Raw genomic sequence first — 15625 nt, forward strand, 5'->3', positions numbered from 1 at the left:
GAGCAGCACCTGTTGCCTAGGGACAGGATGGCTTGAAATGAAGCACACAAATGGCTTCCTGTTAAGGGCTGTGCTCATCCTACTCGGTTCCACTGCAAAGAGTATAAGAATCACTGTGAATTTAAGATTTGTCAGAGGAGTTTTCAGGGTGGGCTGGACTTCACATTCTTGTTGGCTTTGAACTATTTATACTATATGCTGAGCATGTGATCAAGTGGCAGCTGTTGGAGAGGCATAGAGATGACAGCATTCGTGACAGCTATGCACGGGAATATAATGAAAAGTATGATATGCAAAAGTTAACTAATTATGTGAAATCAAATCTGAGGTCGGAAATGAGTCAATCAAAAAGATTCCAGCACACTGGACCCAAAGTGTCCTTATGTAACAGAGCACAGCACTTCGCAGGTAGCCATTCCTGTGCCTTATTACTCTGCATCCTGTTCCTAGGCAACAGGGCTTGCTCAGCCATTGGTCAGTGTCTCATTTGCCCCACCCACAAGTAACCAACTATCACTGAGCTACCTGCAGGTACTTGTCCTGCTCAGCTATTGGTCAGCCCTGTAATGGGCCCTACCTACTGAAAACTTACAAGGAGGAATGACTGGGGAAATGATTTAGTCAAGACACAGTGGTAGAGTGGTGAACAGATTTTGACTTTGAGCACTTTCATTAAAAAATTAATAATAATAATAATAATTAATAATAACTATCAGGAATGTATTTCTGATAGATGGGGCAAGTTGAGTTTCCTGGCTCAATATAAGAGTTGAAGTGTCCCAACAAAATTTATTGGAGGAGACATGTAGAAGTGTCTTTGTTCTGATGTGTACTCTGAGGGAGACTGTGTATTAAACTTTGCGCAACAGACTGAGCATTCACCAAGTCTGGGGGTCGTTAAAGCTCATGACAGGAGATCAAACACCCAACCAGTTCTTAATTACCCTTTTCCCCCTTAAGTGCTTGCTCTTAAGTTCCTTAAGCCCCTCAGGAACCCCCAACAGGCAGAAGGTGGGCTAGAGATGAAGTGATTACTCTGAGAGGCTGAAGTGGGACAGAAAGGGTTTGGCAGATGTTTACAGAGGGATGAAGGAGGCAGGAGTGTTGAAGTGGCACATATAAATCAAAGGATAAAGGGAACTGAAAGGAAGTTTGAAGGTCATGAGGTTAAATACCATGGCCCTGAATCACCACTGCCCAGAATCAGACACACAGAGGTGTCAGCAGTGGAGAAGTTATAAAATGGCCTCCCTCAGCATCCACTAGCCCATGTTGATGGGCACAGTGGTACATTGTGATGTCTAAGCCCCCCAAGATGCTATTGGCTGGGGTGGTGCCTAACTGACCAATCAGATTGAAGGGTGTGGCTCCTCATTGTCCTGAAAGGGTATAAATAGGGAGACCAGAGGCAGAGATTCTAGGTTAGGCCTCTTCTTCGCATCATCCTGACTAAGGGAATCAGGAAACCACGGCAGTCAAGAAGAGTTACAAGGCGGTTTGCCTCAAGGATGAATGGACAGAAGAAGACCATTTGTCAACGGAGGTACCGAGGCAGTGTGAATGTAAGATGATTCCAACTAAGCTCCCCATGTTCTCCATTGACTTTGCTGCCCCAAACCTCTACCCACCCTTGCCTGGCACAAAAGCCCTCATTAGCCCACATCCGTTTTTCATGAAATATCCCTTCCAACTCCGCTTTTTTCTTTCCTAAAGTCTCATACCCTTGTCTTGTTTTTCCAGGCACAAAATATGACAATGAGGGTCAGAAGACCTCTTCAAGGAACCTTGAGAAAGAAAATCCGACCATATGTCACTCAGTCGAAGAAGGTGAAGAAAACCAGAAAACCCAACTGTTTTCTCCGTTCCTGTGCACGTAAGAAACTGAATCAAAGCCAAAAAAGGTACCAAAATATGAGGCGGGATCAAAGAAGGAGGCAGAATCAAAAGAGAAGATAAGCTCAGCCGCCCCAGAATAAGAGATCCTGGAGTAGTACAAGCTGGGCAGCCAGTAACTGACCCCAAAAGGTCAGACAGTGTAGAACTGTGCCTCCAGTGGTCTGCTTTCGTAGAAATGGCCAACCAAGGAAAGACTCTCACACTAACATAGTAAACTGATGGCTGCAATTACAATAAACATCAAATGGTGAAAAGATATTTGCGTGTGTGTGAATTTTCTGATGGAAGGGAGGGAAAGAAGAGAAGAGGTGGGCACTGGAGATGGGAGGAATATGGGGTCCCAAAAGGTTGGGGAACAGACCTTCGGGTCCCCAGGTAGCCAGAGACTGGAGGCTTGGATTGGGTCAGGAGTCTGCACTGAAGATGGATAACCCTGCTTAACACTTGATTTCAAGGGCAAGGAGTAGTGGTATGGTGTTACAGCCTTTGTTTGGGGTGTGGAATGACATTAGGGTCTAGATTGCCAGACCCAGAAAGGAAGAGGTTGTCACATAGAGTTGGTGAATGGGAAAGTCCCCTCGAGAAAATTAGGCAGAAATCACCTCCTGGCCACCTACCTCATAAAAGGGATTGTTGCATCACTCGCCTATGCTGTCGGCTAAAGGTGCTCAGAAGGCACGAAGTGCTGATACACCTAAAACCCACAAATAGCACTCCCAGGGAGTACCATAATGTTTGGAGGGAACAAACCAAATAATGATTAGGACACCTTTTGCTAAGAAAATTTTGGGAGTAATGTATTCCCAAAGGAAGAGCAGTGGTGGTGGCCCAATCCCAGTGCACGTTACAAACAGGATGACCACTCACAGAGAATTTTTCTTTCCCCCCGTGGGGCACTATGCAGGTTGTGGAAGCATGGTTCCCTGAACAGCGATTGAACCCGTGCCCTTCTAGGGAAAGCATGGAGTCCTAACCAATGGACAGTCATGGAAGTCTGTACAGTGAAATTTTGCATAAGTACTAACATAAGACTTAGTAAAAGCTGGTCTTTTAATTATCACCATACTCTAAGATTTCAAAATATCTACACTCGTAGAACATTCTTCCCCAATATAGTCTTTCGTTAGTCCAAATTCTACAAGTTTATCATGGTTTAAAAGGAAGAGTACGAGATATATAAGTTGGTGTGAACTTTCATTTTGAAATGTTTTAAAAGGTCCAAGGAATAGTCAAACAATTATGGAGATACATAAGGCAGTCTCTGACCATAAGAATCCTGCGTGTCTTCAGAAAGCTTTTTAGAAACAACTAAAACACAGAGTTTCACCATAGGCATCAAACGAGTTGAGTTCAGATTTTAACTCAACGATATGTTATCTTTTATCTGGACTGCAGCTCCCTAATTAAATCTTTCTGGCACTCTAACTCCTGGGAGACCCCAGTGATGATTCACAGTCAGTCACTGAATGTGATTTAAAATCAATAAAAGTGAAAGACCCCCCTGGGTGTGCTGTCCTTTCTTTCGGTTTTTCTTTTTTTGAGTTCTTTTTTCTAAATTCATTTGTTTTGATTTGAGGCTAATTACGTTGCAATATTGTAGTGCTTTTTGCCATACATTGACATGAATCAGCCCTGGGTGTCCATGGGTTCCCCATCCTGAATCCCCCCTCCCACCTCCCTCCCCATCCCATGCCTCAGGGTCATCCCAGTGCAACAGCCCTGAGCACCTAGTCTCATGCATCAAACCTGGACTGGTGATCTGGTTCACATAGAATAATATACATGTTTCAATGCTCTTCTCTCAAATCATCCTTCCCTTGCCTTCTCCAACGGAGTCCAAAAGACTCTTCTATACATCTGTGTCTCTTTTGCTCTCTCGCATATAGGGTCATCATTGCCATCTTTCTAATTTCCATATATATATATATATTAGTGTACTGTACTGTTGTGTTTCTTTCTGACGTCCTTCACTCTGTATAAGAGGCTCCAGTTTCATCCACCTCATTCGATCTGATTCAAACGTATTTTTTGTAATGGATGAGTTACATTCCATTGTGTATATGTACACCAGCTTTCTTATCCTTTAGTCAGCTGATGGACTCCTAGGTTGCTTCCTTGTCCTGGCTATTATTCACAGTGCTGCGAGGAACATTGGGGTACACGTGATTCTTTCAATTCTTCTGTCCTCGGTGTGCATGCCCAGCAGTGGGATTCCTGGGTCATATGGCAGTTCTATTTTCAGTTTTTTAAGGAGCCTCCACACTTTTCTCCGTAATGGCTGTACTCAATTGCATTCCCACCAACAACGTGAGAGGGTTCCCTTTTCTCCACACCCTCTCCAGCATTTATTGTTTGTAGACTTTTGGGTAACAGCCATTCTGACCAGCGTGAGAGGGTACCTCAAGGTCGTCTGGATTTGCATTTCTCTGATAATGAGTGATGTTGAGCATCTCTTCATGTGTTTGTTAGCCATCTGTATGTCTTCTTTGGAGAAATGTCTGTTTAGTTCTTCGGCCCGTTTTTTAAATTCGTCATTTCTTGCTCTGCAATTGAGCTGTGGGAGCAGCTTTTATATTTTTGAGATTATTTCTTGGTCAGCGGCTTTGTTTGCTCTTACTTCCTCCCATTCTGAAGGCTGTCTTTTCACCTTGCTTATACTTTCCCTTGCTGTGCAAAAGCTTTTGAATTTAATTTGGCCCTATTCATTTACTTGTGCTATTTTGCTATATCATTTGGTCCTGTTCATTTATATCCATTACTCTGGGAGGTGGGTCATAGAGTATCCTGCTGTGATTTATGTCAGAGAGTGTTTTGCCTATGTTTGCCTCTAGGAGTTTTATAGTTTCTGGTCTTATGTTTCGATCTTTAATCCATTTTGAATTTATTTTGTGTATGGTGTTAGACAGTGTTCTAGTTTCATTCTTTTACAAGTGGTTGACCATTTTTCCCAGCACCTGTTCTTAAAGAGGTTGTCTATACTCCATTGTCTATTCTTGCCTCCTTTGTCAAATATAAGGTGTCCATAGGCGCGTGGGTTTATCTCTGGGCTTTCTATTTTGTTTCTTTGATCTGTATTTCTGCCTCTGTGCCAGTACCATACTGTTTTGGTGACTGTAGCTTTGTAGTAGAGCCTGAAGTCAGGTAGTTTGATTCCTCCAGTTCCATTCTTCTTTGGCAAGGTTGCTTTGGGCTATTCCAGCTTTTCTGTATTTCCATACAAACTGTGAAGCTATTTGTTCCAGTTCTGTGAAAAATACCATTGGTGGCTTGATAGGGATTGCACTGAATCTATAGATTGCTTTGTGTTGTGTACTCATTTTCACTATATTGATCATTCTGATCCATGAACATGGTATATTTCTCCATCTGTCTGTGTGATCTTTGATTTCTTTCATCAGTGCTTTACAGTTTTCTATGTATTGGTCTTTTCTTGGATCATCCAAACAGCAAGAGAGTTCAGAAAAAACATCTATTTCTGCTTTATTGACTATGCCGAAGCCTTTGACTGCGTGGACCACAATAAACTGAGGAAAATTCTGGAAGAGACGGGAATACCAGACCACCTGACCTGCCTCTTGAGAAACTTGTATGCAGGTCAGGAAGCAACATTTAGAGGTGGACATGGAACAACAACCTGGTTCCAAATAGCAAAAGGAGTATGTCAAGGCTGTATATTGTGCCCCGACTCATTTCACTTCTATGCAGAGTACAACATGAGAAACGCTGGGCTGGAAGAAGCACATGCTGGACTCAAGATTGCCGGGAGAAATATCAATAACCTCAGATATGCAGATGACACCACCCTTATGGCAGAAAGTGAAGAGGAACTAAAAAGCCTCTGCATGAAAGTGAAAGAGGAGAGTGAAAAAGTTGGCTTAAAACTCAACATTCAGAAAACGCAGATCCTGGCATCTGGTCCCATCACTTCATGGGAAATAGACGGGGAAACAGTGGAAACAGTGTCAGGCTTTCTTTTTTGGTCTCCAAACCCACTGCAGATGGTGACTGCAGCCATGAAAGGGAAAGACGCTTACTTCTTAGAAGAAAAGCTATGAACCACCTAGACAGTGTATTAAAAGGAAGAGACATTACTTTACCGACATAGGTCCATATGTCAAAGCTAAGTTTTCCCAACAGTCATCATGTATGCATGGGAGAGTTGGACCATAAAGAAAGCTGAGCACTGAAGAACTGATTGTTTGATCTGTGGTGTTGGGGAAGACTCTCGAGAGTGCCTTGGATTGCAAGGAAATCAATGCAATCAATGCTAGAGGAAATCAGTCCTGAATATTCATTGGAAGGACTCATGCTGAAGCTCCAATACTTTGGCCATCTGAGGCAAAGACTGGCTCATTGGAAAAGACCCTGATGCAGGGAAACATTGAAGGCCAGAGGAGAAGGGGACGACAAAGGATGAGATGGTTGGATGGCATCACCATCTTGATGGGCTTGAATTTTAAGCAAGCTCTGGGAGTTGGTGATGGAGAGTGAAGCCTGATGTGCTGCAGACAATAGGGTCTCAGAGAGTCAGAATTGACTGACCATTGAACGGAACTGATTGCAATTGGGAAAGTGTTTTGAGCACATATCCTGACATGTCTGAAAATAGAACAGAAAAAGAAGTTTCTTTAACTTGGAAGGATGAGTAGGGTCAGCAGGAACTCTGTGTGTGTGTGTGTGTGTGTGTGTGTGTGTGTGTGTGTGATGGGGCCAGTAGGAGGATGGATGAGCAGACAGCATGATGGGGCTGTTTTACAGCAATTGTTTCTCTCTGATAGTGAGCTGATTCTCAGAATGAGCTGTTAAGGGAGACAGAAAAGTTTGAATCTTAGCGCTTGCTCAAGTTTGGGCGAAAGCTGAAGTTCAGAGGAGAGAAGCTTGGCTAAAGTTAGGCCAAGCCGAGTCAGCGTGTATTTCATGGATAATTGTGAGCACTTGGCCAGTCTCTGCCGTTGTTTAAGAGAGGCAAAGTCTGTCCTTAGACAATACCGTTGTTATTCAAATTGCAAGTCCATGTGCCTGACGCAGAAGGAGGCCCATCAAAACTTAACCTTAAAGTTTGGAACAGAGAAAGTTGATTAAAGATTCATACAAGGAGATGGGTGGTTCATGCCCTAAGACCCCAAAGTTAGTAAAAGTTTTCAGTAAGTGCATGTACAATTAAATGTTAGGGAGAGTGGTGGTAAGTTGCTGCAGACTTCTTGGTGTCATACCCTTTGTGCTTCAGGTTAGGTCATGGTCAGGTAATGAGGTTCCTATAAACCTGTACTAGTTAAATGTTATTCTCTGTCCTGACAAGAAAGGGCAGTCTCAAGGCAAAGCTTTCACCCTGCAATGTCCCAGTGCTGGTTAAGGGGAAGCAGATCTCAGCCAGCAGCTCCTTCAGTGCCAGGTTCCCACACTCTGCCCAGCCGTCATCCCCGACGGAGACAGGCATCCAACATAATAGGTCCTCAGAGTCCGTCCTCAGGGCATCCATATGGGGAGACCAGTTCTCACAGACTTAGACCCAGAAAGAAAACCACTGCTAGTAGGTCGCAGCGACAGGCATGCGGGAGAGGTACACTGCTCCTCAAGGCTTTGGCCAAGGCTAGTGGAGGGCCTTAGTGAGGGCTATGGAGGGCTACAACATCTAGTCCCCAGTGTATTCCCTGGGCCCTCCAGCTCACCCACTGGCCCAAGTCTGCGTGAGCTCCAGGGCCTCCAGAATGAGGCCTGAATCTGCCTCTTATCTCAGTCTCCTCCTGATGACCGTCACACCACCCTTGACTTAATTACTTTCCCAATGGCCCCCTCATTGATAGTAAGTAACCTGTGGGCAGGGCCCACTGTGGTGCTGACCAACAGCTAAGCAGGACAACTAACGGTCACTCATTGACAGTTGGCTGCTTGTGAATGGGGCCCTCAGAGGCACCAAGCAATCTTTGAGCAGCACCTGTTGCCTAGGGACAGGATGGCTTGAAATGAAGCACACCAATGGCTTCCTGTTAAGGGCTGTGCTCATCCTGCTCTGTTACACTGCAAAGAGTAGAAGAATCACTGTGAATTTAAGGTTTGTGAAAGGAGTTTTCAGGGTGGGATGGACTTCACATTCTTGTTGGCTTTGAACTATTTATACTATATGCTGAGCATGTGATCAAGTGGCAGCTGTTGGAGAGGAATAGAGATGACAGCACTGGTGACAGCTATGCCTGGGAATATAATGAAAAGTATGATATGCAAAAGTTAACTAATTATGTGAAATCAAATCTGAGGTCGGAAATGAGTCAATCAAAAAGATTCCAGCACACTGGACCCAAAGTGTCCTTATGTAACAGAGCACAGCCCTTCGCAGGTAGCCATTGCTGTGCCTTATTACTCTGCATCCTGTTCCTAGGCAACAGGGCTTGCTCAGCCATTGGTGAGTGCCTCATTGGCCCCACCCACAAGCAACCAACTATCTCTGAGCTACCTGCAGGTACTTGTCCTGCTCAGCTATTGGTCAGGCCTGCAATGGGCCCTATCTACTGATAACTGACACGGAGGGATGACTGGGGAAATGATTTAGTCATGACTCAGTGGTAGAGTGGTGAACTGATTTTGACTTTGAGCACTTTCCTTAAAAAATTAATAATAATAATAATTAATAATAATAATCAGGAATGTATTTCTGATAGATGGGGCAAGTTGAGTTTCCTGGCTCAATATGAGGGTTGAAGTGTCCCAACAAAATTTAGTGGAGGAGACATCTAGAAGTGTCTTTGTTCTGATGTGTACTCTGAGGGAGACCGTGTATTAAACTTTGGGCAGCAGACTGAGCATTCACCAAGTCTGGGGGTCGTTAAAGCTCATCACAGGAGATCAAACACCCAACCTGTTCTTAATTACCCTTTGCCACCTTAAGTGCTTGCTCTTAAGTTCCTTAAGCCCCTCAGGAACCCCCAACAGGCAGAAGGTGGGTTAGAGATGAAGTGATTACTCTGAGAAGCTGAAGTGGGACAGAAAGGGTTTGGCAGATGTTTACAGAGGGATGAAGGGGGCAGGAGTGTTGAAGTGGCACATATAAGTCAAAGGATAAAGGGAACTGAAAGGAAGTTTGAAGGTCATGAGGAGAAACACCATGGCCCTGAATCACCACTCCCCAGAATCAGACACACAGAGGTGTCATCAGTGGAGAAGTTATAAAATGGCCTCTCTCAGCATCCACTAGCCCATGTTGATGGGCACAGTGGTACATTGTGATGTCTAAGCCCCCCAAGACGCTATTGACTGGGGTTGTGCCTAACTGACCAATCAGATTGAAGGGTGTGGCTCCTCATTGTCCTGAAAGGGTATAAAGAGGGAGACCAGAGGCAGAGATTCTAGGTTAGGCCAATTCTTGACATCATCCTGACTAAAGGAATCAGGAACCCACGGCAGTCAAGAAGAGTTACAAGGCGGTTTGCCTCAAGGATGAATGGACAAAAGAAGACCCTGTGTCAACGGAAGTACCGAGGCAGTGTGAAAGTAAGATGATTCCAACTAAGCTCCCCATGTTCTCCATTGACTTGGCTGCCCCAAACCTCTACCCACCCTTGCCTGGCACAAAAGCCCTCATGAGCCCACATCCCTTTTCCATGAAATCTCCCTTCCAACTCCGCTTTTTTCTTTCTTAAAATCTCATACCCTTGTCTTGTCTTTCCAGGCACGAAATATGACCATGAGGGTCAGAAGACCTCTTCAAGGAACCTTGAGAAAGAAAATCCGACCATATGCCACTCAGTTGAAGAAGGTGAAATCAAGCAGAAAACCCAACTGTTTTCTCCGTTCCTGTGCACGTAAGAAACTGAATCAAAGCCGTAAAAGGTACCAAATTATGAGGCGGGATCAAAGAAGGAGGCAGAATCAAAAGAGAAGATAAGCTCAGCCGCTCCAGAATAAGAGACCCTGGAGAAGTACAAGCTGGGCAGCCAGTAACTGAATCGAAAAGGTCAGACAGTGTAGAACTGTGCCTCCAGAGGTCTGCCTATAGTAGAAATGGCCAACCAAGGAAAGACTCTCACATTAACATAGTAAGCTGATGGCTGCAATTACAATAAACATCAAAGGGTGGAAAGATATTTGCGTGTGTGTGAATTTTCTGATGGAAGGGAGGGAAAGAAGAGAAGAGGTGGGCACTGGAGATGAGAGGGATATGGGGTCCCGAGAGCTTGGGGAACAGACCCTCGGGTCCCCAGTTAGCCAGAGAGTAGAGGTCTGGATTGGGTCAGGAGTCTGCACTGAAGATGGATAACCCTGCTTAACACTTGATTTCAAGGGCAAGAAGTAGTGGTATGGTGTTACAGCCTTTGTTTGGGGTGTGGAATGACATTAGGGTCTAGATTGCCAGACCCAGAGAGGAAGAGGTTGTCACAAAAGGGTGGTGAATGGGAAAGTCCCCCCGAGAAAGGTAGGCAGAAATCACCTCCTGGCCACCTACCTCATAAAAGGGATTGTTGCATCACTCGCCTATGCTGTCCGCTAAAGGTGCTCAGAAGGCACGAAGTGCAGATACATCTAAAACCCACAGATAGCACTCCCAGGGAGTACAATAATGTTTGGAGGGAACAAAAAAAATAATGATTAGGACACCTTTTTGCTAAGAAAATTTTGGGAGCAATATATTCCCAAAGGAAGAGCAGTGGTGGTGGCCCAATCCCAGTGCACGTTACAAACAGGATCACCACTCACAGAGAATTTTTCCCCCCCGGGTGGCACTATGCAGGTTGTGGAAGCATGGTTCCCTGAACAGCGATTGAACCCGTGCCCTTCTAGGGAAAGCACGGAGTCCTAACCACTGGGCAGTCATGGAAGTCTGTACAGTGAAATTTTACATAAGTACTAACATAAGACTGAGTAAAAGCTGGTCTTTTAATTATCACCATACCCTAAGATTTCAAAATAACTACACTCGTAAAACATTCTTCCCCAATAAAGTCTTTTGTTAGTCCAAATTCTACAAGTTTATCATGGTTTAAAAGGAAGAGTACGAGATATTTAAGTTGGTGTGAACTTTCATTTTGAAATGTTTAAAAAAGGTCCAAGGAATAGCCAAACAATTATGGAGATACATAAGGCAGTCTCTGACCATAAGAATCCTGCGTGTCTTCAGAAAGCTTTTTAGACACAACTAAAACACACAGTTTCACCATAGGCATCAAACGAGTTGAGTTCAGATTTTAACTCAAGATATGTTATCTTTTATCTGGACTGCAGCTCCCTAATTAAATGTTTCCGGCACTCTAACTCCTGGGAGACCCCAGTGATGATTCACAGTCAGTCACTGAATGTGATTTAAAATCAATAAAAGTGAAAGACCCCCTGGGTGTGCTGTCCTTCCTTTCTGTTTTTCTTTTTTTGAGTTCTTTTTTTCTAAATTCATTTATTTTGATTAGAAGCTAATTACGTTGCAATACTGTAGGGTTTATTGCCATACATTGACATGAATCAGCCATGGGTGTCCATGGGTTCCCCATCCTGAATCCCCCCTCCCACCTCCCTCCCCATCCCATGCCACAGGGTCATCCCAGTGCACCAGCCCGGAGCACCTAGTCTCATGCATCAAACCTGGATTGGTGATCTGGTTCACATAGAATAATATACATGTTTCATTGCTCTTCTCTCAAATCATCCTACCCTCGCCTTCCCCAAGGAGTCCAAAAGATTCTTCTACACATCTGTGTCACTTTTGCTCTCTTGCATATAGGGTGATCATTGCCATCTTTCTAAATTCCATATATATGTGTTTGTGTATTGTATTGGCGTGTTTCTTTCTGACATCCTTCATTCAGTAAAATAGGCTCCAGTTTCATCCACCTCTTTCGAACTGATTCAAACGTATTCTTTGTAATGGATGAGTTACATTCCATTGTGTATATGTACACCAGCTTTCTTATCCTTAAGTCAGCTGATGGACTTCTAGGTTGCTTCCGTGTCCTGGCTATTATTAACAGTGCTGCGATCAACATTCGGGTACCCGTGATTCTTTCAATTCTGGTGTCCTCGGTGTGCATGCCCAGCAGTGGGATTCCTGGGTCATATGGCAGTTCTATTTTCAGTTTTTTAAGGAGTTTCCACACTATTCTCCATAGTGGCTGTACTCGATTGCATTCCCACCAACAACTTGAGAGGGTTCCCTTTTCTCCACACCCTCTCCAGCATTTATTGTTTGTAGACTTTTGGGTAACAGCCATTCTGACCAGCGTGAGAGGGTACCTCAAGGTCGTCTGGATTTGCATTTCTCTGATAATGAGTGATGTTGAGCATCTCTTCATGTGTTTGTTAGCCATGTGTATGACTTCTTTGGAGAAATGTCTGTTTAGTTCATCAGCCCGTTTTTTGAATTCGTCATCTCTTGGTCTGCAATTGAGCTGTGGGAGCAGCTTTTATATTTTTCTGATTATTTCTTCGTCCGCTGCTTTGTTTGCTCTTACTTCCTCCCATTCTGAAGGCTGTCTTTTCACCTTGCTTATACTTTCCTTTGCTGTGCAAAAGCTTATGAATTTAATTTTGCCCTATTCATTTACTTGTGCTATTTTGCTATATAATTTGGTCCTGTTCATTTACTTCCATTACTCTGGGAGGTGGGTCATAGAGTATCCTGCTGCGATTTATGTCAGAGAGTGTTTTGCCTATGTTTGCCTCTAGGAGTTTTATAGTTTCTGGTCTTATGTTTCGATCTTTAATCCATTTTGAATTTATTTTGTGTATGGTGTTAGACAGTGTTCTAGTTTCATTCTTTTACAAGTGGTTGACCATTTTTCCCAGCACCTCTTCTTAAAGAGGTTGTCTTTTCTCCATTGTATATTCTTGCCTCCTTTGTCAAATATAAGGTGTCCATAGGCACGTGGATTTATCTCTGGGCTTTCTATTTTGTTCCCTTGATCTGTATTTCTGCCTCTGTGCCAATAACATACTGTTTTTTTTTTTGTTTGTTTGTTTGTTTTTGTTTTTGTTTTTTTTTTCAGTTGTCCTAGTACCATTTATTAAAGGACCCATCCCTTCCCTATGGACTTAATATGTTTGTTGTTCAGTCACTTAAGTTGTGTCTGAGTCTTTGTGACCTCGTGGACTGCAATTCACCAGGCTTCCCTGTCCTTCACTATTTCCCTAATTTTGCTCAAACTCATGTCCATTGAGTCGGTAATGCCATCTGATCATCTCATCCTCTATAATCCCCTTGTCCTCTTGCCTTCAATCTTTCCCAGCATGAGACTTTTTGCTAATGAGTCAGTTCTTCGCATCAGGTGGCCAAAGTATCGCAGCTTCAACTTCAGCATCATTCCTTCCAATGAATATTCAGTGTTCATTTCCTTTAGAATTGACTGGTTTGATCTCCTTGCTGTCCAAGGGAGTCTCAAGAATCTTCTCCATCTCCACAACTTGAAAGCATCCATTCTTCAGTGCTCAGTATTCTTTATGGTTCAACTCTCAGATCCATACATAGCTACTGGAAAAACCATAGCTTTAACTATATGAAACTTTGTTGGCAAGTGATGTCTCTGCTTTTTAATTCATTGTCTAGGTTTGTCATAACTTTTCTTCCAAGGAGCAGCATCTTTTAATTTCATGGCTGCAGTCACTGTCCGCAGTGATTTTAGAGCCCAAGAAAAGAAAATCTGCCACTGTTTCCACTTTTTCTCCTCTATTTGCCATGAAGTGATGGGACCAGATGCCATGATCTTAGTTTTTTGAATGTTGAGTTTTAAGCCAGCCTTTTCACTCTGCCGTTTCACCTTCATCATGAGGCTCTTTAGTTCCTCTTCACTTTCTGCCATTAGAGTGGTTTCATCTGCACATCTAAGGTTGTTGGTATGTCTCCTGACAATCTTGATTCCAGCTTGTGATTCATCCAGCCTGGCTTTTTGCATGATGAATGCTGCATATAAGTTAAATAAGCAGGGTGACAATACACAGCCTTGACATACTTCTTCCCCAATTGGGAACAGTTTGTTATTCCATGTCCAGTTTTAACTGTTGCTTCTTGACCTGCATAGAGGTTTCTCAGGAGGCAGGTAAGGTGAACTGGTATTCCCATCTCTTGAAGAATTTTCCAGTTTGCTGTGAGCCACACAGTCAAAGGTTTAGTGTAGTCAATGAAGCAGAAGTAGATGTTTTCTGTAATTCCTTTGATTTATCTATGATCCAGTTTATGCTGTTTTGATGACTGTAGCTTTGTAGTAGAGCCTGAAGTCAGGTAGGTTGATTCCTCCAGTTCCATTCTTCTTTGGCAAGGTTGCTTTGGGCTATTCCAGCTTTTCTGTATTTCCATACAAACTGTGAAGCTATTTGTTCTAGTTCTGTGAAAAATACCATTGGTAGCTTGATAGGGATTGCACTGAATCTATAGATTGCTTTGTGTTGTGTACTCATTTTCACTATATTGATCATTCTGATCCATGAACATGGTATATTTCTCCATCTATCTGTGTGATCTTTGATTTCTTTCATCAGTGCTTTACACTTTTCTATGTATTGGTCTTTTCTTGGATCATCCAAACAGCAAGAGAGTTCAGAAAAAACATCTATTTCTGCTTTATTGACTATGCCGAAGCCTTTGACTGCGGGCACCACAATAAACTGTGGAAAATTCTGGAAGAGACGGGAATACCAGACCACCTGACCTGCCTCTTGAGAAACTTGTATGCAGATCAGGAAGCAACATTTAGAAGTGGACATGGAACAGCAGCCTGGTTCCAAATAGCAAAAGGAGTATGTCAAGGCTGTATATTGTGCCCCGACTCACTTAACTTCTATGCAGAGTACAACATGAGAAACGCTGGGCTGGAAGAAGCACACGCTGAACTCAAGTTTGCCAGGAGAAATATCAATAACCTAAGTTATGCAGATGACACCACCCTTATGGCAGAAAGTGAAGAGGAACTAAAAAGCCTCTGGATGAAAGTGAAAGAGAAGAGTGAAAAAGTTGGCTTAAAACTCAACATTCAGAAATCGCAGATCCTGGCATCTGGTCCCATCACTTCATGGGAAATAGATGGCGAAACATTGGAACCAGTGTCAGGCTTTCTTTTTGGGGCTCCAAAACCACTGCAGATGTTGACTGCAGCCATGAAAGAGAAAGACGCTTACCCCTTAGAAGAAAAGCTATGACCCACCTAGACAGTGTATTAAAAGGAAGAGACATTACTTTACCGAAAAAGGTCCATATGTCAAAGCTAAGTTTTCCCAATAGTCATCATGTATGCATGGGAGAGTTGGACCATAAAGAAAGCTGAGCACTGAAGACCTGATGGTTTTGAACTGTGGTGTTGGGGAAGACTCTCGAGAGTCCCTTGGATTGCAAGGAAATCGATGCAGTCAATGCTAGAGGAAATCTGTCCTGAATATTCATTGGAAGGGGTAATGCTGAAGCTCCAATACTTTGGCCATCTGAGGCAAAGACTGGCTCATTGGAAAAGACCCTGATGCAGGGAAAGATTGAAGGCCAGAGGAGAAGGGGACGACAAAGGATGAGATGGTTGGATGGCATCACCATTTTTTTTTTTTTTTACTGTATAATTTATAATAATTTTATTTTATTTTATTTTATTTTTATTTTTATCAAAATTAATCCGCCACAGGTATACATGTGTTCCCCATCCTGAACCCTCCTCCCTCCTCCCTCCCCATTCCATCCCTCTGGGTCGTCCCAGTGCACCAGCCCCAAGCATCCAGTATCGTGCATCGAACCTGGACTGGCAACTCATTTCATACATGATATTTTACATGTTTC

Source organism: Bubalus kerabau, chromosome X, assembly GCF_029407905.1.
Source record: "Bubalus kerabau isolate K-KA32 ecotype Philippines breed swamp buffalo chromosome X, PCC_UOA_SB_1v2, whole genome shotgun sequence".
Lineage (NCBI taxonomy): Eukaryota > Metazoa > Chordata > Mammalia > Artiodactyla > Bovidae > Bubalus > Bubalus kerabau.